General features: G+C 35.2%; 1 long non-coding RNA gene across 1 annotated transcript; it reads left to right on the top strand.

The window, feature by feature from the left end:
- Nucleotides 1-9,321: 9,321 nt before the first annotated feature.
- On the top strand, nucleotides 9,322-9,884 carry LOC113328904. Its single transcript, XR_003349598.1, has 3 exons — nucleotides 9,322-9,473; nucleotides 9,609-9,665; nucleotides 9,769-9,884. It is a non-coding gene; the product is annotated as an uncharacterized LOC113328904 (long non-coding RNA).
- Nucleotides 9,885-25,642: the final 15,758 nt, after the last annotated feature.

Here is a 25,642-nt window from a genome sequence, read left to right as displayed (position 1 = left end):
TTCATCTTCTGGATAAATGTCTTTGATATAGTCAAATGCATAACTCTCATTACGAATTGTAGTTAATAGATGACTTCTTCTACTTAAGGCATCAGTAACTTGATTCAATTTGCCACTTTTATGTCTCACGGAGAAAGTGTATTTGTTGAGTGTGGAAAGCCATCGATCATGCATTCTGTTAACTTTAGCAGAAGTATTCAAAAACTTCAAAGCATGGTTGTCAGTGTTGACAACAAGTATGCCACTGCTTAAGAGATTGAACAAGAGCCAATAACTCTAATTCATATGTAGACCATTTCTTTTGTGCATCTGAATTCTTCTCACTGTAATATGCAATTGGATGACCCTCCTATGATAATACTGCACCAATACCAACAACAGATGCATCACAATCTATTTCAAAAGGCTTGTTGAAATTCGGAAGTGCAAGAATTGGTGCCGTACAAATCTTTTCTTTAAGAAGAATAAAGCTTTTATCCAATGCTTCCGTCCACTCAAACTTCTCCTTCTTGAGACAGTCAGTCAAAGGTGCAGAAATAGAGCTAAAGTTCTTCACAAATCTTCGATAGAAAGAAGCCAAACCATGAAAACTACGAACATCACGAATAGAAGTGGGAACTGGCCAATCACCACCACCTCTGCCACATCCACCCTACGACTTTCATAACCACTCTAACGAAACACCACCTTACCCTATATCTCTAGCCACTTATTTCACCAATTTCCCCTCTATCCATCTCTGAAACCCTAGGTGGGAAATTGGTAAAATAGGTGAGTCTATAGAAGTGATTGAAGACAGGAGAGGGAGCAGGAAGAACAAAGAAAGAATGGGTCGACGCTATAGGTAAGGATTATCCCATCCAATCAAGTAACAATTGTAACCCTAGTTTATTGTTTCAATTTGGGGATTTGTAAGAACCCTAATTTTGTATTTTGGGGTATAAATAGAGATGGGGGTTAGTGTTGTTGGGGTATGCCTGGACTAGCCAGTGCACCACCAAGGAGGACTGGACTGGCCAGTTCCTCAACTGATGTGTTTTGCTTTTTTTTCAATTTCAAATGCATGTTCTGTTTGAGCTCCAATTTCAATTGAGTTTGTTTTGTTAATGCTATTTTATTTTCAGTGCTGTTTAATCTCTGTTTTGTTTATTTCATGATTTGTTTCAATTCCTGTTTTGTTTCATGTTCTGTACATTTTCAATTCCAAATTATGTCAATTGCATGTTTTGTTTGTTTCAATTTTGATTTACATGTATTGTCTCAGTTTCTGTTTATGTTTAAATTCTATTTAGGTTTCAATATCAATCATCCTGTTATGTTAATCTTCATTATGTTCTAAACATCATTACTAGGTTGAGGTGAAGCCTTAGTTCTTAGGCCACAGCCCATTGATCATCATTGTAACTTGTAGAACCACAATGTCTAAACCCATTAGAAGCATTTAGGCTTTCACCCTCATTGAGTTGCCCCTTTAACTAGCCAACTAATGCTAGGGGGAAAGAACTCTAAATGTTATTCTCTTAGGTTAGTTGATTTGATCCCTGGAACAAATGCAAGCTAGAACTTGCATCCCTGTCCAATACCAATGGGACAAGAAACAATGTGAATTAGGAAGCTAGCATGAGAATTAATGGTGGATTCCAAGCCTTAGTTTTCACCACTATTATCTTCATCTTCATTGCCACTTCACTGTCACTTGTTTTCACTCACTGCCTTTGTTGTTTCATTATCTTTATTTTACTTCACTGCCTTACTTCACTTCACTCACTACTGCCATTTTCTGTCACTCTTTGTAACCACTTCAGTTCACTACTTTCACTGCCACTCACCCTCACTGCTATTTTCTTTACTGACCCTTTTTCTTTCACTCTCTACTTCACTCTTCACTCACTGTCACCCATTGCTTTACTTCACTGTTTTTGCATTTTATCCACTGTCACCTTTAGTTCATTGCTTTGCCACTTAGATAACTAGCTTAAGAAGACTTCAATACACACCTAGTCCGTTTGGATTCGACCCGTATTTTCACAAGCTACAATCGACACCGTGCACTGGCGGTATAACCATGTAGGCTGTCTTTTGCTCTTATTTTACACACATCTAAAAGCCTACCAAGTTTTTGGCGCCGTTGCCGAGGACTTGGCGTTGTGTGTTAAGTTTTTCTTGTGTCTTGCATCATTTTTGCATTGCATTCTAGTATAAGCATCTTAGTATAAGCATTTTTGCATTTCTTGCATCATCCTGCATTCTTTGCTTTCTTCCCTGTTCACTGCCTCTGCTGCTGCTGGTGCTCCTGTGCTTGCTGTGCTCCTGCTCTCCTGCTGAGCTGTTGTGCTTGTGCTGCTGTGGTGCTCCTGCTGGTGCCAGGCCAAGACTGCTGCTGACTGCTAAGAAGCTGCTGGTGCTGCTGTGAATCCCAAGTGGGAGAATAACTTAACCTTGCTGCTGAAAAACCCAAGTGAAGCCCAGTTCACTTAGCTTGGTATTTTTCTTCTCACTTAACTCTGGGCCTTGGAAAGTTAAGCTTGTTTCAAACATTTTGTAAGCCCTAGCAGACTTTGTTTGTGAACTCTGGGCTTGACCCACTAAATTTTGTAAAAGTGTTTCAAAGCCCAGTTGGGCCTTATCATTTGGCTAAAACTGCTAGCCCAAAACCCAACCAAAACTGAACTGTCAACTGTGGGCTTGAACCTAAACTCAAAAGTCGAAAACATTTTCAAACCCAAGTGGGCTTCGTCTGTTGACAAAAATCATAAAGCCCACATCCCAGCTGAACTCATCTGGGCCTCGTTCTTCAGGGCTTGGGTTACTAATTTTGGGTTATAGTTTGTGGGCTTGTCTTGTTAGCTGGGCTCCTACATCAAAACTCCCAGCTGGGCCAACCAACAGAAAATTCAAACAGTTTGCTGGGCCTCATCCCATTGAAACCAAAGTTTTTCTTCCCTCCATTAAAAACCAAATTCTTTTTCTCTTTAGCCCATTAAAAACCAAAGTTGCTCCCAATTTTTAAAAACCAAAAAAATTTTCTCCCATTCAAAAATCAAAAATTGCTTCCATTTAAACCAAAATTTTGCTCCCATATTAAACCAAAATTTTCTTTTCAAAACCCATTGAAACCAAATTTCCCTTTTTAAACCAAATTCCCAAATGGGCTTTATCCTTAAAGTCTAAAAACCAAAATTTTGAAATCCATAACTGAAAAGTGTGGGCCTTGTTTCTCTTTTTAAATTGTGTGATTGTTTGATAAACATAACATGTCTGGATTTTGGTCTGCTTCTGGGAATGGAAATAGATCTCTTAGAGAACTTGCTTATGGGCATGCGCCACATTATGAACCTCCCACAGACCATGATGTCAATAGTTATAGGGATTTTTATGGATATTTTCCTAGTCCTGAGCCTCAATACATATACCCTGATAACTATTCACACATGTATCAACCAACACAACCTGAAATCTATGCATGTACCTTATGTGGTGGTTTATACCATCCTGTTGAGAACTGTTACATGCAGCATGATTTTAGAAAATTTAGAGAATCCCATGAAAATCCAAATTTTGAAATGCCCACAAATTGTGAGGCTGGTAGTCATTGGGACCATAATCAATCCTTTGAGGGTTGCGATCAGTCTTTTATAAACCCTAATGACCACGCACACATGCACCAATCACCACCACTTGAACATGAAGAATTTTGTACTCCTATGAAGTACGAATCTATCATAGAAGATCTCAAACTCATTGATCAAAGTAATGCTAGATGTGAATTGTGTATTCATGCATGTTTAGATCAGATGTTGCTTAATATACAAAATGAGAAAATTCATGATGAAATGTTTATTGCCCCTAATGAAGTGTCTAGTCCCATTCATATAAATGATGTTGAATATGAACCTAACCTAGAGGAACATGAGTCGACTAAGGACACCACAATTGTTAATAGGGACCAATATGCATGTTTCCATGATGATTATGATAATGATGTTATGTTAGAAGAACATGAAAATATTGTGGAACCATTTGGTTCAATAACATATGGCTTCTCGCCCTCGACCTTCATGAATGTTGTTTCTTCTAATTCTAATAATCATTGCAACTCATATGATTTTGAGATTGATTTGGGGCTTGTACAATTGTTCTTTGAAGATGAGCATGACATAGGAAAAATTGAATCTTCTGTAGACACTAATGTTCTTATAATTGAAAATGAATTAGTTGTGTCTGATTCCATGCCTAAGTCACAATATGCTATTTCTTCTGATGTTGATATGAGTACTTTGGACAATCATGATACCGATTTAGGTCTTGATGTTTTGTTCCATGAATGTGTGCATGATTTAGGGAAAGTATGTACTAGTACTATCGATCTTACAAATCAAAATAACTTAGATGTACCTACTTTCTTTCCTAAATCACAGGTTGAGATTTTTCCACCCAACCTAGATTTGGTTTGTCACAAAAGTTTTAAACCAACTATTCTGAGAGTCCCTAATCTAGGATTGGAACTGTGTGCCTCCCAAGTCCTCTTGGACCATTTTTCATCTAAATGTAACGTCTTTAAAGAGCCACAGTTGGAATTAATTTCTCTGACCATCCCAAACAAAGTCCATTTTGAGTTAGACCTTGTGAATCCTGCGCCCCTAAAATTGAAAGATTTTGTGCTCAAAAGTAAACCTGTTGAAAAATATAGGTTTGGGGGTGATTCATCCGGTTTTTCACTCTCGCTCTCATTTCAGTCCAATTTTAGTTGTTCGAAACTGTCTATGTTTCAACACTTTGTCTTTTGGGTTGATCCTCAACTCTTTAGATTGTTAGTGTATGGTAAATTTTTTGTATATAATCCAGTAGATAAAATTTTTTTAAAAAATAAAATAAAAAATCCTATGTTTCTTTTGTACATATTTTGCTAATCCAATATGATCTCGGCTGACATATGTTGGATTCTTGCCTTAAATAACGGAGTTCTAATCTTGCATTCGCCGGAATCGGGTATTCTCTTTCCTTTTTTCTCTACTCAGCATGATCCTCTTCGTATGTTGTATTATAATTTTGTTCATCTTATGAAACATTGAGGACAATGTTTAGTTTAGGTTTGGGGACATAGAGTAGATACCGCGATAACATGCTATAATTAAAAACATAACTCTTTCTTTTTGAAAATTTTTTAAATTTTCAAAAAAATTAAAAAAAAAATCATAAAAATGGAGCTCATTTACCTTGAAATGTTGATTCCTGTGCATATATGTTAACATAGGGTTCTGCTGGGATTCCTTATCGTCACGATTTCGTTTGACTTGGACTGCTGGGAATGATTCCCAAACTAGATAGACGAACGACAAAGATTACACCTCGACCCAACCTTAATTTAACTGGATTTCCTCAAACCCCGACCATGGCTCTTCCCGTTGGTCTATAGCTAAAATACCTCGACAGACTAAAGTTCGATAATTTACTGACCAAACAGCACTACAATTCCATATATTCTTATCTTTTCTTTTGTCGCTCACATTATTATTATTGAAAAATCTAGATTCTGTCTCCGTGCGTTCTCAAATTGGGTTTCTTTATGAAACCTATTATAGGGGCTCCAAGAAAAGAGTTTTGAGGGCTCCTAAGGATTCAAATATCGTACTATCGGTAAATTACCATGTAAATAAAATCGGGTTATAGAAGAACAAAGTTCAAAAAAGAATTCTACTGATAATCGGTTTATGCTAATGCACCTATAAATCGGTTCTGGTGATGTTTTTCGTATTCTGATATTAAAACTAGAATTGGTCGATGTTAGTTATACTATACACTGAGTCCTCTGCATGCTCTTCATGGAAGAAGAACAAAACCCAAAACCGGGTAATAAGATATGTCAACACAATCCGATTCTGGGAAAATCAGAGATTTCGATTTTCTCAAAATAGAAGTGTTAAACATGTAAATCAATGAAGAAATGCGAATACTAGAACTGGTTGACGGAGATTTATTTTTTCTTGGTTAGATCGGAGATTGTTAGAGAAAAAGAGCAACTTTTTTTTTATGATTAGGGTTTGGAGAATTTGGAATGATTAGAATGAAAGTAGAAAGTATGCTTTTAGTTTAGGTTTCTATTTTTTTGATTGTTTAATAAAAATAATATGAATTGGTATTTATATGGGTTAATTTTAAGAATGACGCAGTGAAGAAGCAAATGCTAGACCACTTTCCTATGTCTGTAAGAGATTCCATCTTATGATAGTGCAACCGGGTCAAGCATGCGCAAGATTATTTATTAGAAATACCTATTAGTGACTTAATCGGTGCCTCGGTCCAAGACATTTCAGATCTGTACTTTGCTATCGTCTTGGTATCCCTCTATTTGTTGGGAATAGTTTATGTCCATGTTGTAGCAAGTCTATGAATATCTTTGGTGATCATGCACTTCATTGTGCTAAAGATGTTGATTACAAGTTTCGACACGATCTTGTTCGAGATGTTGTTGCTATTATTTGATACAAAGCTAGTGTACCTGCACGCAAGGAGGTTTCCCTTGGTTTTCTGACAGATGATGACAGATATCTGAAGCCCACTGATATCCTTGTTCTTAATTGGGATAATGGACAAGATGTTTGTATGGATGTTACAGGTGTCTCGCCTTTCACTGTGAAGGTGTTCGCTCTTTTGTCCCTGGTAAACCCATTTCTAGTGTGGTTTCACGAAAACTTGCTAAATATTTGGACAAATGGGTTTCACATGGTTATGGCCTCGGGGTCCTAGCTTTCTCCACTGCAGGATAACTTGGCGATGACACTTTGAGTTTCTTCAAGCGTTTGAAGAATTTCATTATCAGCAATGATGCTAGTTGCGGTTTGGGTAGTTTTATTTTTTATAGACTAGGCATTGCTATTCAAAGGGGAATTGAAGCCCAGCTTGTTGATAGGTTACCAACCAACATTTTTGTATGATTTATTATTATTATAATATAATTATCAAATTAACATTTCCCAAAAAAAAACAAAAAAAACTAAGAATTAATTTGAGAGTAAATTAAACCTTTTGTTAAGTTCGACATCCCATAACCATTTGGTAGAGTTGGGAGAAAAATTTTAAGGCTGTTTTTAGGCATACTATTTTCTTTCTAGGCATACAAAATGGTATGCCTAACTTGGGTGACCTTATAAGGGGTAACCTATGGGTAGTTCAATTACCTATATACCCTTAATACAAAAATCAAAAATCAGTTTTCTAAAAAATCAAAATCAGTTTCCCTTAACATCTCTTCTTCTTCCTCCTCTAGCAAACTCTTCCCCTCCCGCGAAAAAAAAAATTCATCACCGTGATTAATCATCGATTCGCAAAAATTTGATCGTTGATTAAATTCAACTACATAATGACTCGTACAAAGAAAAGCAGGGACTAGGCAAACCAAATCGTCTTCTAATCCATCAATTGAAGAAGAAGAACCAATTGAAGATGAAGGTATAGAAACTGAAAATCAACTACCAATTGAACCAGAAATTGAACCAACTGCATCTCCAACTCCGGAAATGAGGATAAGAAAGTAAGTTTTACAAACCCAATCTCCTAATTGTTGTTTTTCATCGATTAAATGACCGTTACGGTGTTGGTTTGGCTCAAAATTGAGTTACGTTTTTAGCCGAACTGTTCTTCACAAAAGCTTCCTGTAAAGTGTATATGAACAGTTCGACATGAAATTTCATGAAATTTCAAGCCGAACCTAGTCACAGTAGAGATGCATAGGGGTTTGACGCATTCGATAATCATAATATGTGCCGAACCATTAACATTTTTTATTCCAGAACTCTCAGGAATAGGTTCGGCTTATACGATATTCTAAATATGTGCCGAACAATCAACAAATTTTGTACCAAACGATTTTTAAAGGTATGTTCGACTCATACGATTTTCATTAAATAAGACGAACTGTTCTTCACAAAAGCTTCCTGTAAGTGTATATGAACGGTTCGGCATGACATTTCATGAAATTTCAAGCCGAACCTAGTCACAAATAGATATGCATATGGGTTCGGCTCATACGATTTTCAAAATATAAGCCGAACTAGTAATTATTTTTTTTCCGGGTTAGTCAGGATGTTGTTCGGTTTACTTTGAAACTTTCATATAAGCCGAACTAGGGTTTAGCAAAAGGGTTGGAATTGAAAATTATAGGTTCGACGCTTGCAGTAAACAGATTCAGTGAGCCGAACTGTTCATTAATTGGTAGATTTGGCTCATATATGTGAGCCGAACCTCAACCTGTTTCGCCGAACCATGAAGCAAAAATCCAAACTTTTGATAATTTCGAGCTATAAAAGTGAGATTAATCATAGTATAGAAGTGTACCTGTGTACTAGAAGCATTGGGTTCCTCATCAATGTCTTCATCATATGGATTTGGCTCATAAAAATCACCAACTTGAGTTTGTTCTTGAGTTTGAGTTTTAGTTTGTGTAAAATCATTCTCATAATCTAAGAAATCAGCCATTTGGGAATCATTGTTGTAGTTGATATGGATTTTCCTAGGCTTTTTATATGAATTATGACCCTCCTCCTCCATTGAATCAAGAATTAAAATTTTCTTACTTTCTCCTTCTCTTTCTCTCCTTCTTAACCAAAACTTTGATTTTTCCCCCCCAAATGTTTTCATCTAAATAACCTTATAATTCTGAAAATTATCTTAATCACTAAACAAAATTTTTAATCACTAATCCAGATTATTAACACTAATACATAAAGGACGGATTTGTCATTATAAAAAAAATTGGTTAAAGAGCTTTCTGATTTTGTTATTTGACATCCCTTTTTGTCTTCACTTGGTATGCCTAGAAATTTTTAGGTATGCCTAAAAACAGCCTTCGAAAATTTAATAGGCACAAATAACTGGCCAACGCCCCCAAACTAGCCTGGCTATAATATCTTTCATTGTATTCTGTGACGACTCTTCTTATTAATTCTTGGGCTTTACTTAGATTTGCTCCGTAACTCATTAGTTTCATGTACAAAGGTTGTTATGGGCTCTTCATATAAAAAATGAAGGGGGGTGAGTTAATTTCTTGTTCAAACTCGGAAGTAAACTGCAACTCACAGATACAGCACAAAACTGAAAAATTGACTTTCAGAGTCGTGGAAACTACCACCAGAACCATTTCTCAATTTCTTCACACCCTCAAACCCACCAACCCGAAACTTAACGGGCGCATCCATTTTATGGATGAAAATTACTCACACACCCATAATTTTTGGAATTAAGTTGTATCAGATTTTTTTTCCTTTAAACTAAGAAATGTATCACCGATTCCATTTCGACGACCAAATAAAGATGAAACCTAAATTCAATTTCGCAAGATGGTTTTGATGGTGGGTATGAATCAACACTTGGACTTAATCATATTATATGCTAAACCGTCTCAGATCTAATGGACCCTTGGACTTAATTATCACAATGTTAGCGATGTTTCTAATGAACCCTTCCTCGCGACCCAGGTACATGCGGATTTCGTTTGATTTTTTTTCTATTTTTTTTGAAGAATTATTGATTTGATTGAGGGATTTTTAGGCATTTTAATTTGGGGATTTTGATGCTTTGGAAATTGATTTCAATGGTGTGTGTGTTTGCAGTGATGAGAAGTCTATTGAGCATTCAATCGAAATCGTTAAGACTTCCATTTATTCTAGGTACGGAGTTCATGGATTCCTTTCTCCATTCTATTTAATTAAATATATTTTCTTAATTTATATTCTGTCTTACTAAATATTTTTCATGAATTATAATTAACAGATGATAGAAAACGAAATGTTTTTGTCGGATGATGGTGGTGCAAGTGCAACTGCTCATAAACTGACACAACTAGCCTCTATCTTTTTCTCTCCTTTTTTTATTGAACATAGCTAGCCTCGGCGTCTTCATTCTTTGGATTTTGGAGTGCTAGTGTTGGCACTAATATATGTGAGTCATTAACTTATGGGTCAAACAAGGGTGTACATTATGCATTAACTTTCGTTGTAAGCATTAAAGTCATCCTATACGATGACTCTGTAACTTGTTATAGAGGAATAATTTATTATGCATTCCAGAAAATGGAAGCATATGCATCTAAAATATGGTTATATAATTTATTATGCGTCGAGAAAATTAATGGATTATTTGTTATGCAGTCCAGAAAACGGTTGCATAACATATTATGCATCAACTTTTTTATTATTATTGAAACCAACAAAAACAACGACCACATAACTTGTCATGCACCTATAATATATGCATAACCTGTTATGCATTCATGAAAATGGGTGCATAACGTGTTATGCAGTCATGAAAATGGATACATAACCTCTTATGCATCAATGTTATCTGTACGCACTAAAATCAACTAAAATAATGGCTACATAACCTGTTATAGATGCACAACTTGTTATGTAGCTGAGAAAACAGTTGCATAATTCGTTATGCGTCTGTTTTTTCTGTTGGATTCAGGCATATACAACGTTTTAGTGGATGCATAAACCAAAATAATAGATGCATGAACAAAAATATGGTTGCATAACGTGTTATGCATCATTTGTGGTGTATGCATATTGTGTTATGCATCTTTTTTGAGGCTGCATAACGAATATGTAGTTAATTTTCGAAAAATTTTCCTAAAATGATGACCACGTCCGATTTTTCGTGAAAAACAAAAAATTGATATTGTTGTTTGTGCTCGTTGCATAGCTCTCTTTAAAAGCTTTCGAACAATATGAAATTTGTTAAATTCCAAAGCGCAGTTTTTTTTGTTATATCCAAGTTGCGTTGCCAATTTTATCCCTAAAAAATTAGGATGCATAATGAGTTATCCCTGAAAAATAGTATGCATAACCCGTCATGCAGACATTTTTAATAATTTCGGATAATTATGGGTGTCAAGGTATCTAAAATTAATTGTGGGCCTGACAATGAAAATATTATTTTTTTTTGGACCTGCGCATAATTTTCCCTTCAGAATAATCCGCCAAACCATTTTGCGCTGAGAAGTTACATTTGTTGATTATTTCAGTCGTTGGCCCGATCAGGGACAAGGCCAAGAATTACGGGAACTGAGTGCAAAATTTTGTTATAAGTGCAACCAAAAATTTTAGGTGGTGCAAAAATTCAAAAAAGGGACTTGTTTGTTAAAAAAAATTCTATCAGAACTTAAGATGGGCTTTGGAGTCAACTGGGCAGAGATGCAAATGGGATTGCTCCGCCCGAGGGCCCAACATCTGGAAATCCAACAGCTAAAATAAGAGTGCATTATGGTTTGCACTCAGAGCACTATAACTCTACGGGATAGCATTTCACGCCTTGAACTCCACAGCTTGGCATCCACTTGACTTATTACAAATGTGATCATAATTCAAATTTCAATATACAAAATTAGGTTTCTCATGTCGTCTGTACTCTGTAATCTCCGCCGCAACATTGGATGTATCGTGGCATTAAAGTGTCGGTCAAAAAAGAAACAAAAAGGTTCGGTGTTCTGTTTTGATTTACCAACTTTCGTATTTTTTGCTTCACGTGTTGGACATGGTTCGGAGTTTTCAATGTTGAAACTTTGACCAAATAATTTGTCTTGTTGCACTACGTTGGGTTATAAGAGAGCACTCTTTAGGTCCTTTATAAACCACACCTCATAGTGAAAGCGAGATTGAATTCTGAATATGCTGAAATATATATATGTTGTTCAATATCAGAACAAGTAGAGCTGTTACATGCATGTTCGATGTACCAGAAGAAAGCGAGCTCAAGAGAGATGGGTCTCCAATCTTGTTCCCATGTTAAATCCTAACTAAGGTACCTAATTTTGCAATTTCTTGTTTTCAGATTTTGTTATCTAATCAGATGTTCTTAACATATACAGTATAGAGAATGTATACAAATATAGGTGGATTGTATGTACAAGTTAATGTTATGGTTATTTGCTGCTTGCTGCAATAGAATCAATAGATAACAAAAAAGTGACAGCATATGGTAGGGGAATGAGGAAAATTGTGTGAGATGCTTCTTGAGTGATTAGCATATGGTAGGGGAATGAGGAAAATTAGTTTCAATGGCGTCTAGAAAAATGATGCACAAGTGCTTTTATTTCCTCCCAAATGATTGCCATTCTTGTATTGAGTGATTAGCGATATGTTTGTTAATATGTCATTTTACTCGTTCGTTTCTTTTCAAACTAACCTCAGGATGTGATAAAATCAAGGAACTTCGTAAAAAGAAGAAAGGGTGAAAAGATAAACCTGGCCTGCAACAACAGAAGAAGTAGAGCTGACATTAAAGTTATATCTAGGTCGTTGAGGACGATACGGATTAGCAAAGAACAGTTGCTTTGGCGCGCAGAGAAAATGAGCAATGTATCAAAAGCAAGCTTAAGAGAAATGGGTCTCCAATCTTGTTCCCTTGTTAAATCCCAAGGTACCTGGTTTTCAGAATTTCTTTTTTAATTCGAGGTTATAGTGAACATATACAGTATCCCGTCCGGAGTATAAAACATATATGAATGTATAACTAAATAATGTGTAAAGTTGATGTCAATATATATCTAAATACCGTGTAGAGTTTGTTCTGCAAGATTCAGGACAATAACGTTCATACTTTAGGAATAGAATAGAACCGCATTTAGGTAATACAGGACAGCTCGCGGGACCCAATTATAATGAATATAGGTTAACTGCAAAGGTGTGCCAATTCATTTCATGACCTACATTTATGAAACATCCGTTTGTTATGACATTTCCAACTATAAGGATGAGTTTTGATAGATTATTTCAACATTTTATGGTAAGATTACATTAAAAAAAAATTAAGTCGAATATCAAACGAATCATTTCTTAATAAACTGATTTTCAATCAAGAACTGATTCAGTTGGTAATCGACTTAAAATATTTAATGTAATCTCTCGTGGCATGATTCAGCAGGTGCTCAGATGGATGGATTATGAAAAGTTTCTTAACTGGGCTAATGTCAGAAGCACTTACACCAATTTTAATTATCATGTTGCTGATCGTTCTAATAAGTTGATAGTATTCCAAATTTTTTATTTCATATAAATACAACTTACAGCGGATCAAGCGCTATATGAAATACTGAAATTTAGATATTATCAACTTACCAGAATCATCAGGAAGATGATGATCAATATTAATAGATAGTTTTAAATTATTCAAGGATACTTGACCAAATTCCATAAGTAAAACCTTTTACATTTTCAATAATCCATTTGGGTGAGAAACAGATCCACCCACATACGATATATCTGATTGGCTGTACTAGATTTCCGACAACATTCGACCTGTCACATGTTGTCTAACATTCATGGATAGATGGTTGGGTGTGGATGGATGGATCTGTCGATCCATGTTAAAATCATATTTAAATAAAAAGAAAAGAAAAGTTAATAGAAATATTATCTACTAATGATTTGTAATATATAGATAAATATCCTTATATGTTTAACTAAATGCTCTTCCCATCTCAAAAAGGAACATGTACAACTAAAACTTCCATAGGAGAATAATACGAAATAGATATAAAATTAGGCATAATTAACTAAGTTTCTCATCATACATCAAATATTTCTAGAAACAAAATTAACCTGGCGCATCCTGCACCCGATTTAATATTTAATGGATTTTAAAAAACAAATTCGTGTCAAATCCGAATATGAGCGGGTTGGATGTCCACCCATGCTCACCCCGTCATATCCATTCCCAGACTTCTTAAACTATCATTTGTAAGGGGCTCTATATTAATTGGTATTTTAGTTAAAATAAACTTGGTACCCTGGAATGTTTTTCTTTTTTAATGAACATTAATCATTATCAAAAAAATTATCAAAAACTTGGGATCCTAGCAACAAGATGAGCTCCCACCCTTTTATGAATAACAATCCCAACCCTATTGAAAAGAATGTTATCAATCTTAGAATTAGCATCATGACTTGCTATTGAAAAGAATGTTACCAATCTTAGAATTAGCATCATGACTTGCTAGACAGTTCTTCAACCTCTCTAAAAAGATAATAAAACTCCAATTCACCAAAAATGGAAAAGGCTAAGACCCCGTGGCCGTAGTTGTGCTCATTGCATTTTTCCAAGTACTTCTTACATTTGCGAGTAATGACATGTCCAGATGTAAGGTTATTCATACTACCGCTCGCAAAATTGGAGATTACTTTGTCATCAAAACACACATCATTGCCATTCTCCAAGTTGTACATTAGTAAGTATGTTGGCCGTAAGCCAGTGTTATCATCGGACAAGAATCCTAAGAGCACTTCCTTCCTAGCAGCGACACCATATCTGTAACAAATATCAGCTAACACATCTCTTACCAGATCGTGCAACTTCTCTCTCGTGACAATGCTTCTTCAAGCCCACTCGGTTAAATCATTTAATTATGGTTAAATCCACAGGTTGCTTACTTCATAATATACGGATTGTTTGGCTTAGGTGCTGCTATAGCAAAAGTATTTCCCAAAACTACCCACTCACTAACTCGATCTCATTGTTTTTCTGGAGCCTCTTACTGTGAATGGTGGTGGTTCCTTCGAAGTTCAAACCAGACTTCCGCTGGAACCGCTTCATTGTTAATGGATGTACCAGTCTTAAAATTTCAGCATGATACAGTCTATCTTGCGTGAAGTTCGATATCCTCCCTACACGCACTACACCAAATTTGGGTTTTTGTAACAATGGGATTCCTAACCAAAATTTTTTTGGTAACTCAAATGATTCATTATAAATCTAGTAACTCATACAAAGAGTTAGCATATTAAAAAATAGTTACCATAATTTGGAATTAATTCATAAAAACTAAATAACTATTGAAAGTGTGAGATCATTAGTTATACAATCCTAACACATTCTATACTAAATTACTATTACTAATATTCCTACCCAAAATCTATGTATACCAAAATCCGCCCCATCTTTATAACTCTTTGTCATTTTTAGTAGTAACACAATTTTACAAAGCTAACACAATGATTTATTTTAAAATTTAGAAAATGTAAAATAAAATTATAGAATTTTATAAATATTTTATTGGAACCAATTTCAGTTCTAGAACCTGAGAACAACTTATATCCTGGAACCAAAATGATATTGGAACCGCAACAACATAAATACAACTCGATATCTTCGAGGACCAAAACCAAATCTTATCTAAGTTTTCCGACAGAACTCCATTATCTTCTTCACCAACAAAGCCGTTTAATTTTGATCTCCCAAATCATGTAACAACGATAGTCGAAGGAATTAGAGGATTGAATCTCAGTCAATCAAGGAATTAGGTGTTTAATTTTGATTTCCCAAAGCGTCTAATTTTGCTAAACTTGATCAATTACAAGTTGGGTTTCTTTCTTCTTCCTTTTTTTGTTGCTTTAAGATTGTCTAATATTGAGTCTCTCAGATTTTATGCTATGGGAATTGGGTGTTTTCTGGATTATTATAACATTGGGTTTAGAAATTGGATTTACATTAACTGACCTAATTCATGATATTGCCCAAAATATGTTTGCACCGATTGATTTTTTTGTTTATGGTTTTCTTAGTGCTGCTGTACTAGGATGCCTCACACCATTTACTTGTATCATTGGAAACCATTAGAACTGACTAGATGTACTTAAACATAATAGTTACAGGGAAGTAATTGCTTTTGATTTATTTGTTTGTCTGTTGCTTGCTTTGTTTACTGCTTAATTTCACACCCGATGAGATGCTAATGTGGTCAAGTTTGATTTTTCAGAATGCGGAGAGGATTGGATAAGTCCTGGATGTTCGAAAATAATAGATTTGGTTAAGTGTACAGAGATGGGGTGAAATTCTTCATTCAATATGCAGCTACATATGGTCTTTGGAAAACCGTTTGTCCTTTCCCATGTTCTAGATGTTTAAATGGGGATGGTCTCATTATTAAGGAAGTGCAGTAGCATTTGTACATGTATGGTATCGACAAGACGTATGTGACTTGGGTCTTTCATGGTGAGAAGCGGCCAGGTAATAATGCGATGAGTATTCCAGTAGAGGATGTGGCTAATGATCAAATTATAGAAGATGCATTTCCAGATTTGAGTACTCTTATTGATGCTGCATTTGAAGTTCATGGAAGGAATGGCGGTGATTCTTGCGTAGATGATGTGAATGGGACACAGGATGGTGATGAAGATCCATTTGAGTTTGAACCAGATGCACAAAAGCGACACGAAAAGTACAAAAAATTGGCTGAACAGTAATTGTATCCCACTTGTGAACGCAAGGTCAGTACACTCTCTGCGATTGTGGAGCTGCAGAATATAAAGAAACAGTTTGGAATTCAGGTAATTGTGTGACCAAATTGCTGGAAATGATAAAAGGGTGGATACCAGAAGAACCTCCTCTGTTTTCAGAACTTACAAGTTATGAAGTCTAGTTCGAATATTTGAAAGGGTTTGTTTCTGTTCATTTATGTTTTGTAACTACTGGAGAAACTAGATAATTTGTTCTAAGTTTGGGCAAGATTAGTTAGGAGATGGGCAGACATGCTTGTCACTAGGGAAACTGAGACTCACTTTTCACTGTAATGTATCATTTGCTGATCCAGTGATGTGAGGCTTGCTCTTGCAATGATTTCTGAGTTGGCCTCTAAAGATCATTATTCTAGATCTCCTGCACTAGATGTTCTACTTTGATTGTATGTGGTAATCCAAGTATTCCTGCATAATCAAATATTACATCTTAGAATGGTGTTACTAACATGAAGCTCGGATGCAGTTTTACGTCTGCTGATTTCTTACAGAATTCTTTGTATGATGAATTTTTCTTTCATAAGCTTGGTCTTTGGATTTGTCCTTGGTCTTTGGATTTGTCCTTGTTGGATATTTCATATTTCCTGTTTTGACTGCTGGTTTTAAATGGTTGAAATTTATTTCATTTTCTCATTACAGGTGAAAAGGTGGGCTAAGCTTGTGAATGCCTTTTGTACTCAAAAGCGCGGATAGAAACGGTGAGCTTATGGTTCCACCTTCAGCTATAAATGCGACTTACATTTCCTGCGTCCGCAGCTCGAGTTAAGGTTAGCATCAATCATGCTTCATGGTTATATGTTCTGTGATGCTACTCTAGATGTGTTGATGATAATTTATCTATTTTTGTTGGATACTGAGAGGTTTGAGGCAGTACACCCTGTCCTAAGAGAGATGGCTCTTGCTGGTCTTGTTCATCTGGATGCAAAGCAAGAAGCAATTTACCCAACATATATTTACTTTGTTGCTCAAAGTTGTAGGAAAGAGTGAGTTAAATTATCTTGCTTAGATTACTTACTTTAAATTATCTCATCAACTACAATCATTGTTCTTGGCTCATACAATAAGATAAATAGTGGACGAAATATAAAGTGTACGAACATGATATACCATAAGTATCGAATTGAACATATAAAGTATAAATGCATGAATATAGATGAAACGATTAACTTATATGATTCATCACTCAGATCTCTGTCTACGGGATTGGGTTTTTCATTACATGTATGAGGGTTACAGAAATAGTCGAATGACTTTGAGACCAATATAAGCCTGCGTAGCAGGAGGAACTTCACTTACCCTTTCTCTATCTCTATGTCTCTCTCCTATTCTCCTCTCAATGTTTTTCGGCCTCCACTTCACTTGGGAGAGGGGGGTATTTATAGGGAGGTTACGTGGGGTCCACTTCTGAAACCCGTTATAACCTTATCCTCTTGTGTTTTGTGCCACTCACGCAGAAGTCTTCGTGTTCTCGGCTGCATCTGCGTGTTCTGTCTTGATACGCAGTATTATCTGCGCTTCCAATACAGGCTGACTGACATGTATGCTGTTTGAGGGTATTTAATGCGGGTAGTTGAGATGTCTGTCCGCGGTAGACAGCTGTCCTCTGCCCCTGTCTTGTCTGCGTCGGTCTGACTATCCCCAGCCGTAGATCTTAGATCTTTCTAGGGATAGGATAAAGTGACTCTTGGGTTATCCTCCAGTGCTTCGCAGTGTTCTAGTGTTTCTGTCTCCTCGTTCCTCTACCGTTGGATCTGGTGGGTGGCGACGCTATCTTGACAAGGCGCGTCTCTTGGCTGTCCACGTGTGATATCATATCTTGATGCTCTCATCCGCATGTCCTCCACGTGTGTCTTTGTGGACACGTGGCGGAAGATGAAATGTGTACCTACATATATTGTCATTTTGAATTGAGAGGTTATCGGATGAATGATTTGAGTCTTAGGTCTTGATAGTTGTTAGTCTGAAACAAGTGAAGATATTTAACTCTCTTCTGTTTTTAATTGTACGTGCATCGACCTGCCTGCGGCTCTATCGTGTAAAGAAAATGCATACAAATTTACTTTTTGTGTGAATGGATATTTTTGGTAGAAATATTATCGAATGAAAATCTCAATAACAATTCAATTTGGAATAAACCACCAGGGGTTAGCCCAGTTGGTCAGGAGCCTGACTCTCAAATAGGAGGTCAGCAGATCGAGTCTCCGCTCAGGAGTTTGGAGATCTCATGAAATACTCCTCTCATGTATACACTAACTTTATTGTGGGAAATGGGTCGGGTCTGCTAAGGGAAGTAGGCACGGTGGCTACGCAGCCACGGGGCAGGACGGGCCTATGCCAAGCTTCAAAAAAAACAATTTGGAATAAATGAGTAAGCCATAAAGTGAAATCCCATTTTGTCAATCAGAAACAAGTGAAAAAACTGAAAATTTTGATTGTTCTAAGCAGTACAGTCACCGCTGTATTCATATTTTACAAGTTTTAGAAAGTAGTGGCATGTGCATCGCCGGTGTGTCTTGGCTAGTTTGAATAATGAAATGTAAAGGCACTGTACTGAATAATTTGTATGAAATAAAAAATACGGAAAATGGGTTATTTGTCCAAAAAAATTTAAAACATGGTTCAAATGGACGAGTAAAAATTAGTATGGGTGAAATGGACAGAAAAAAAAATAGCAAGGATAACTGGATTCATCGCGGCTTAAACTTAAAAAATAGCAAGGATGAAACTGGATGCATCCTGATATAAATTAAAAATAAGAAAAAATATTTGAAAATGGGTAGGATGAAACTGGTTACATCCTGGCTATTTTTATATTTTTGTCCATTTGAACAATATCTTTTTAATTTTTATCCATTTAAACACTACCAAAATGTACAAGTCTGTTTCATCCACGAATTGTTGATTTTGGTCTTTTCAACCAATTTTGTGTAAAAAATAAACGAGAAAAGGAAAAATAGAAAAAGTGTAAAGGCACATCGCATAATTTCTAGACTAGACGTACGTAAAGGTTCCGAATAGGATCCTTATGGGCTCTCTTCACATCCAAATCCGCTTGAGGGGTGCGTTCCCTCAAACTCGTAGGTAAACCGTGACTCACAGATACAACGCTAGACTAAGAAATATGCTTTACTGCTGAACCATTTCGTGTTGAGAATTTCAGGTCGATCGTTGGCCGCAATAGGGTTTTGCGCACTCAAAGCTCTGTGCCAACAGGGATAGAATTTCACGCTTTGACCCTATGATCTACACATCCACTAGACTTGGGAAGGTGAACATATTCAAATTTCAACATACACAATTGGGTTTTTCATTTCGGGTGCACCTCTGCTGCGACATTGGATGTATCGGGGCAACTTTTGTATATGTCGACCAAAAAGAAGGTTTTTACTGTACGTGTTAGACATGAAATGGATTCCAATGTCGAAAGTTTGACTAAACAAATTTGTCTTGTTGCAGTATGTGAGTTCCCAAGAGAGTTGATTTATAAATTAAGCACAGATTTATACTCATCGACATTGAAGTTATGTCTAGGCCGTTGAGAATGGTTAGGATTAACAAGGAGCAGTTGCGTTGGTGACAAGACAAATATGTACAGTTTATAAGATACCAATACAAAACGGCGTTGGTCCGAAATTTTTAGGCTAGTTTACTACAAATTGTGCGATGTACTTTGTAGCATATTTTGATTAAATATTAGATTTTGTATATTTACTTTTTCGATATTAAATTTATATATTTATTTTTTCACCATAAATTTCTGATATTAAGGTTGTTACTAGTATTTGTGACAATAATTCTATATAATAATAAATATTAAAATTAAAACATCAAACAAAGAAGATTACAAGTAACTGGCTGGAATCCTAGAAAGAATACGTGAAAAATCCCCAGGCCAGGTGTGGTATTAATGTGTCAAGAATACGTGGCAGAGATTTGCTTATATATGTCCGCGGACGTTTTATATAAATCTAAACCGTTCATTACTCCAGAGAACGATAAACTTACAAAAAGATGGGATGAGATTCTCTTCTTTGCCTGATTTTTAAGGGTTTATGATTAGCTCTTAATTGTGCATAACAAAATATCTGGTTAATAATGGGACAATTAATCTAATGCATAAAGTATAAAGTTTTTGGAAAGGGAAGGAAGAGAATGAGAAGTTACAACCGAGAAGGTGACATGAATAGAGGGTAAGGTAAGAGAACATAAATTACACTAGCCAAAAACCACATAGCAACAAAAAATGAGTCCCATCGACTAGGGAATTGCAGGAGTTACTGTTTATTCGGATCCATCTGTGTCTGTGCGGTTTTTAGGTAGTCCAAAAATTCGATTCACATAGAATTTTTATATAAATTAATAGAGATGCAATGTGTTATAGGCAGTTAGGACTACACCTGGCTACCAGATTCCTCTCAAGAATATTCACGGTCAGTGTTGAATTATCATATTTGTAAAACAAATTATAAAATTTGTGCAAGATAATATTAAGACAATGACTAAATACAACTTTTATTGAAGTTAAATGTAATCCCTTTTTTCAAGGACTAACTATTAATGAGCCTTTTTAATGTGCGTAATTAAGACCTATCTTCATCGTCTTTCTTAATTATTAAAGAATAATAACCAGATATACATACAAGTTGGAAATTAGGACAAGTTCAGTGCGTTGGTTAAAAGACTAATTAAGCAGTCACTTTTTATTAACCCAATTGTAAAAATTGAGTTTGATACATGTTGCAGAGATATTTTGAATGAGAGCATTACTATCTTGATCGAGGAAAGAATTAAGAGAGTATGATCCTATGAGTGCAAACAAAATCGTTCGGGATGTATTTGGACTGGTTGTTCTTTTCAAGGGTTTCTAGCAGCATGTCAAAAATGTGAGTGAATTATGATTGTTTTGAAATACTCTATAAAGTATATTAGAAAGTGAGGAACATTTCAAAGTTCATATCATCATACAAACAGAGCGCAGAAAAAAGTACACTCGGATATAGGGTTGTTCATGGTCGGTTTTGGTTCGGTTTCTAGCCAAACCAAAACCGAAACCAATACTATCGGTTTCTAAAAATCTAAACCAAACCAATCCATTAACCATTGGTTCGGTTTCTAAATGGTTCCAGCCGGTTTCGGTTTGTCCCAGTGGTTTTTGGTTAACCAATAGTTATGTCAAATGACTCAAACAAAAAAAGATACACAAATTTATAGATAAAAAAATCGTAACTGCCGATAGTATTGGTTTACACAAATTTACAGACAAAAAAAATAAATAAAAAAATATCAAGAATAGTTAAAGCTTACTCTAAATCTAGAGATCAAAAGAAGATATATAATATATCTTAATTTAGTTAGTGATAAACAAAAAAGAATGAAGAAGGGAAGAAGAAAGTCGAGTAGCAGCAGTGACTGCTGTAGTTAGGGGTGGAGAAGGGAGGCGACTGAGAGAAGGAGAAACAGGGAGAATATCATACTGAAATATTAGATTTAGGGTTTCTATTTATCCTCTAAATCAATGGGTAGAATCTAATACTTGTTAATCAAGGTAGAAACTAAGTTTAAAAATTAATCGGTTTTCCAATGGTTTTTGGTTCGGTTTTAGAGGTCAAACCAATCCAAAACCAACACTATCGGTTTTCCACTTTCTACACCATAACCAATCCATTAGTAAATGGTTCGGTTTGGTTTCTTCCTAATTGGTCTGGTTCGGTCCGGTTCCAGCGGAAAACCGAAACCATGTTCATCCCTACTCGGATATGGTAAATGTGGGTTTTGGTTACCTCCACCAATTAGGTCCACAATATTTAAAATTTTAATGAGAGGGTTGTATTTAATTTAAACATAAGTTGCATTTAGTCATTGTCTATATTAATTTCGAAGCCAATAAAATAATTAACTTTTCAACAATTAAAGAGGAGACAAATATATAAAATGCATAAAAAAAACTATTAACTAGATAATTTTCGGATTCCTGGTTTTGAGATTGTGTTATCTAATAAGAAGTTATAGTCAACATATACAGTTCATAAAATATGAATGTGCACAAAGGTTGATAGTATGTACAAGTTAACATCATTTTTGGTTATCTGTTGGTTGCTACAGTTGTCTAAATAACCAAATAGGGAAGAGAGCAATGGGTTGGAATGGATTCACGTGTTGATAGAAGATATTAATACCCATTATTTTACATCTCATTAGGATTCACAATAAATTGAAAATAAATAAATCCATACATCTCATAGTGATTTATATGTATGGGATTTGGAATATCTATAGACATAACACGTCCCTCACTAAAACCGATTCCTTTCGCTCCTTAGATTTTTAAATCATATTGTGAATGATTGTTTCTTCAAACTTCTTTAGTTATAAAGGATGAATTATTTAAATATTTTATCATAAAAGATTACATTATACATATTAAGTTAAATATTAATTGAATCAGTTTTCGATTATAAATAAGTCGGTAAATTGATTTACAATAAAGAACTGATTCAGTTGGTACTTGAGTTAACATCTCTAATGTAATCTCTTCTGATAAAATCTCTTATAATCATGAACTGATTCTTATGGATTAAGAAGAATATGATATCACATTACAAGTTAAATGTTTTTATATTAATATTATAATGAGCTTGGGTCCCCTTCCTTTTGGATGTGATGTATCGCTGAAGGTTGATATTAAAAGACTATAAACGGTCAAATATGGTTTGTCGATCACTAGTTCTGTCATTGTCAAAAGGAATGGACGATCCTACGAAGGAGCGAGCTAGAAAGAAATTCTAGTTCCATCATTATCAAATGGAAGATGTCTTAAACTAAGCTTTTAACAAGATCTTGTTGAACATAATTGTTGTGTACGTAGTCGGCTAACTAAGATGTGGATGACTCACCACTACTTGACAGAGTCAAATAATGGTGGCTCATCCACACTTGACTTAACGACAACCAACACAAGACTCCTCCTTAGATGACCATACCATACGATACTGTGTTCTCTCGTGACTTTCCCAATAGATTCAGTGGGATAAATGTTGGACCAGAGAGAATCAACAAAGTACACACAACTTTTATAGATGTTGGTCGTCATGAAATCATAGCCCCCTTAAAACTAGTAATTAAGGAGTTAAATACTCGTATTCAGTCTGAGTTCAAACTTAGAATGGAAATTTTCGATACTTAACATCTAAGATCAATTTGTTATCTTCCAAATCTAATCTCGTTGAATGGAATTAAAGTTCGATTTTTAAGTGAACTTTAAATTCTCAATTATGGATAATTGGTTTTTACATGAATCCAGTTTGGTTTTAGATTTGAATAGTAAGAAAGTAGTGTTAAATTTATATATTTTTCTGAAGCAGCAGTTTTACATTTGACTAGGTGTACCAGGTCGTTGTTGGCACTTGGAAGTTTCTAAATCCATTGAATTTGTATTAAGAAGTTAAAAAAAAGGTTATAAAAGAGAAAGAATAATGGGATCCAAATTTGATGGAAAAGTTGTAAAGTTTAAACGAATTCAGGTAATTTTGCTAAAGATCGTTGCAAACAGTCCCGTTCGTGGGACTTATATATATCATAAGATTTTTGTATCCTTTACGAGATTAATAGGAAGACTAAAAATAAATAGAATCGTAGGTTTTAGTGGATTGATGTACCGTGAAATATATTGATATGCACTCTTTTATGTTGTATGCACTTTTGGAATACGCATTAATCTAATTCGAAAATCAATTCAAGGGTTCGTAATATAAGCTAGGTTTTCAATTAGAAGTGACGGTTAAAACTAGAAATACTATCAATAAACATGATAAAGCAAGAATAAACTTTCCTTAGACTTGAGACTGAAATGCCTAAAACTCTCCACCAGATTCAATCGAATTTGTTCTTACACTACAAAAAATCCTAGCAAAGGCCACTAAAATCTCGCAACTACCTTAAAAAATTAGTTGCCAAATGCTTTGGGAACTAGTCAATGGCAACTACTAGTTCCTGTATACTTCGGCAACAAATTGATCGCAATTATTACTTTTATTAGTTTCTGAATTCTTTAGCAACAAAAAAATGACAACTACAAGAAATATGCTAGTAACCTAATCCTTTCGAAACTAGGAAACGGCAACTGCTAGTTCTATATACTTAGGCAACAGGTTAATCACAACTACGGTTTTCATTAGTTTCCAAAAACATCAACAACAAACATATGGAAACTTAATAAAACGCACTAGTAGCCTCATATTTATGCAACTAAGCTTCGACAATTAACCTATTTCCTAGTTGCGTGACCCTTTGGAACTAAACGCCAGCAACCTCAAATTGCCAAAGGTTTGAGCAACACGGTAACACCAAACTATATTTTATGTTAATTGTTAAGCCTTATCCGACCACTAAAACTCAACAATTACAAGAAAGTTTTTTTGTAATTTTAACAAAGTCATCTTACCATTAATAAAGTTATTATCCTATGCAGTAACAATTGTATCATATAAAGTTTTTCATACAATTTGCAGATAATGAACAAACACACAGTTGAATTGATGTACCAAACTTCCTAGCCAAATGTCGTGGTATTCGTACACTTCCCACAACATCAAACAAAAAATCTCATAGCAATAAGCTCATAGAAAAAATCCGGAGATTGATTTTATACAACAACAACGCAGCCTTTAGTCCCGATCCAACTGGGGTCTGCTAGCAACAACCAAGCCTAAGTCGTAAAATGCAGATCGAAGATTGGCTTTATAATTGAATAATATCTGAACAATATTGTTTTATTGGATAATATGTACATTTTTTTAATTATGTAATGGAAGTTGCATAACAGTTCATGTCATTCAGAAAAACATGTCCAATACATACAGGTCTACAAGATGAAAATGAAGTTATAAGTCTGTTTAAAAGCTAACATGTAACAAACATTTCTCCTTTTTTAGTATATAAAATTTAAATACACAGGTCAAAGGGTGAATACGTATAGAATAGATCCAAATTAACATTACTCCCTTGTATTGTTACCACTGCCAATTCCAAATAAAACAATAATCCTTTGTCTCTGGATCATAACTTTAACATGCTTCAATTAACACGAGGAGTTTGGCAGTAGCATGTCGGCGTAGTCCTTGATAATTACCATATGATAATCTTTCCATGTGATGGACGTTACCACAATCTTTCGGTGTGACAGACGTTTCGGCAATTCGCCTTTTAAGGCGCATACATCACCATCATCTCCTATGGAAACGACATGAACTAAAAGACTAAGTGGCTGGTAGTGTATGCATTTATAACCAAAGCAGCTAGCTAGTTTAGAGCATTACTTCTGGCACTGAGAACAAAAAATGTAAAACATTAGTGTTTCG

This window comes from Papaver somniferum, unplaced genomic scaffold (genome assembly GCF_003573695.1).
Source record: "Papaver somniferum cultivar HN1 unplaced genomic scaffold, ASM357369v1 unplaced-scaffold_114, whole genome shotgun sequence".
In the NCBI taxonomy this organism is placed as follows: Eukaryota; Viridiplantae; Streptophyta; class Magnoliopsida; order Ranunculales; family Papaveraceae; genus Papaver; species Papaver somniferum.
This window is presented reverse-complemented; position numbering and strand designations above follow the sequence as displayed.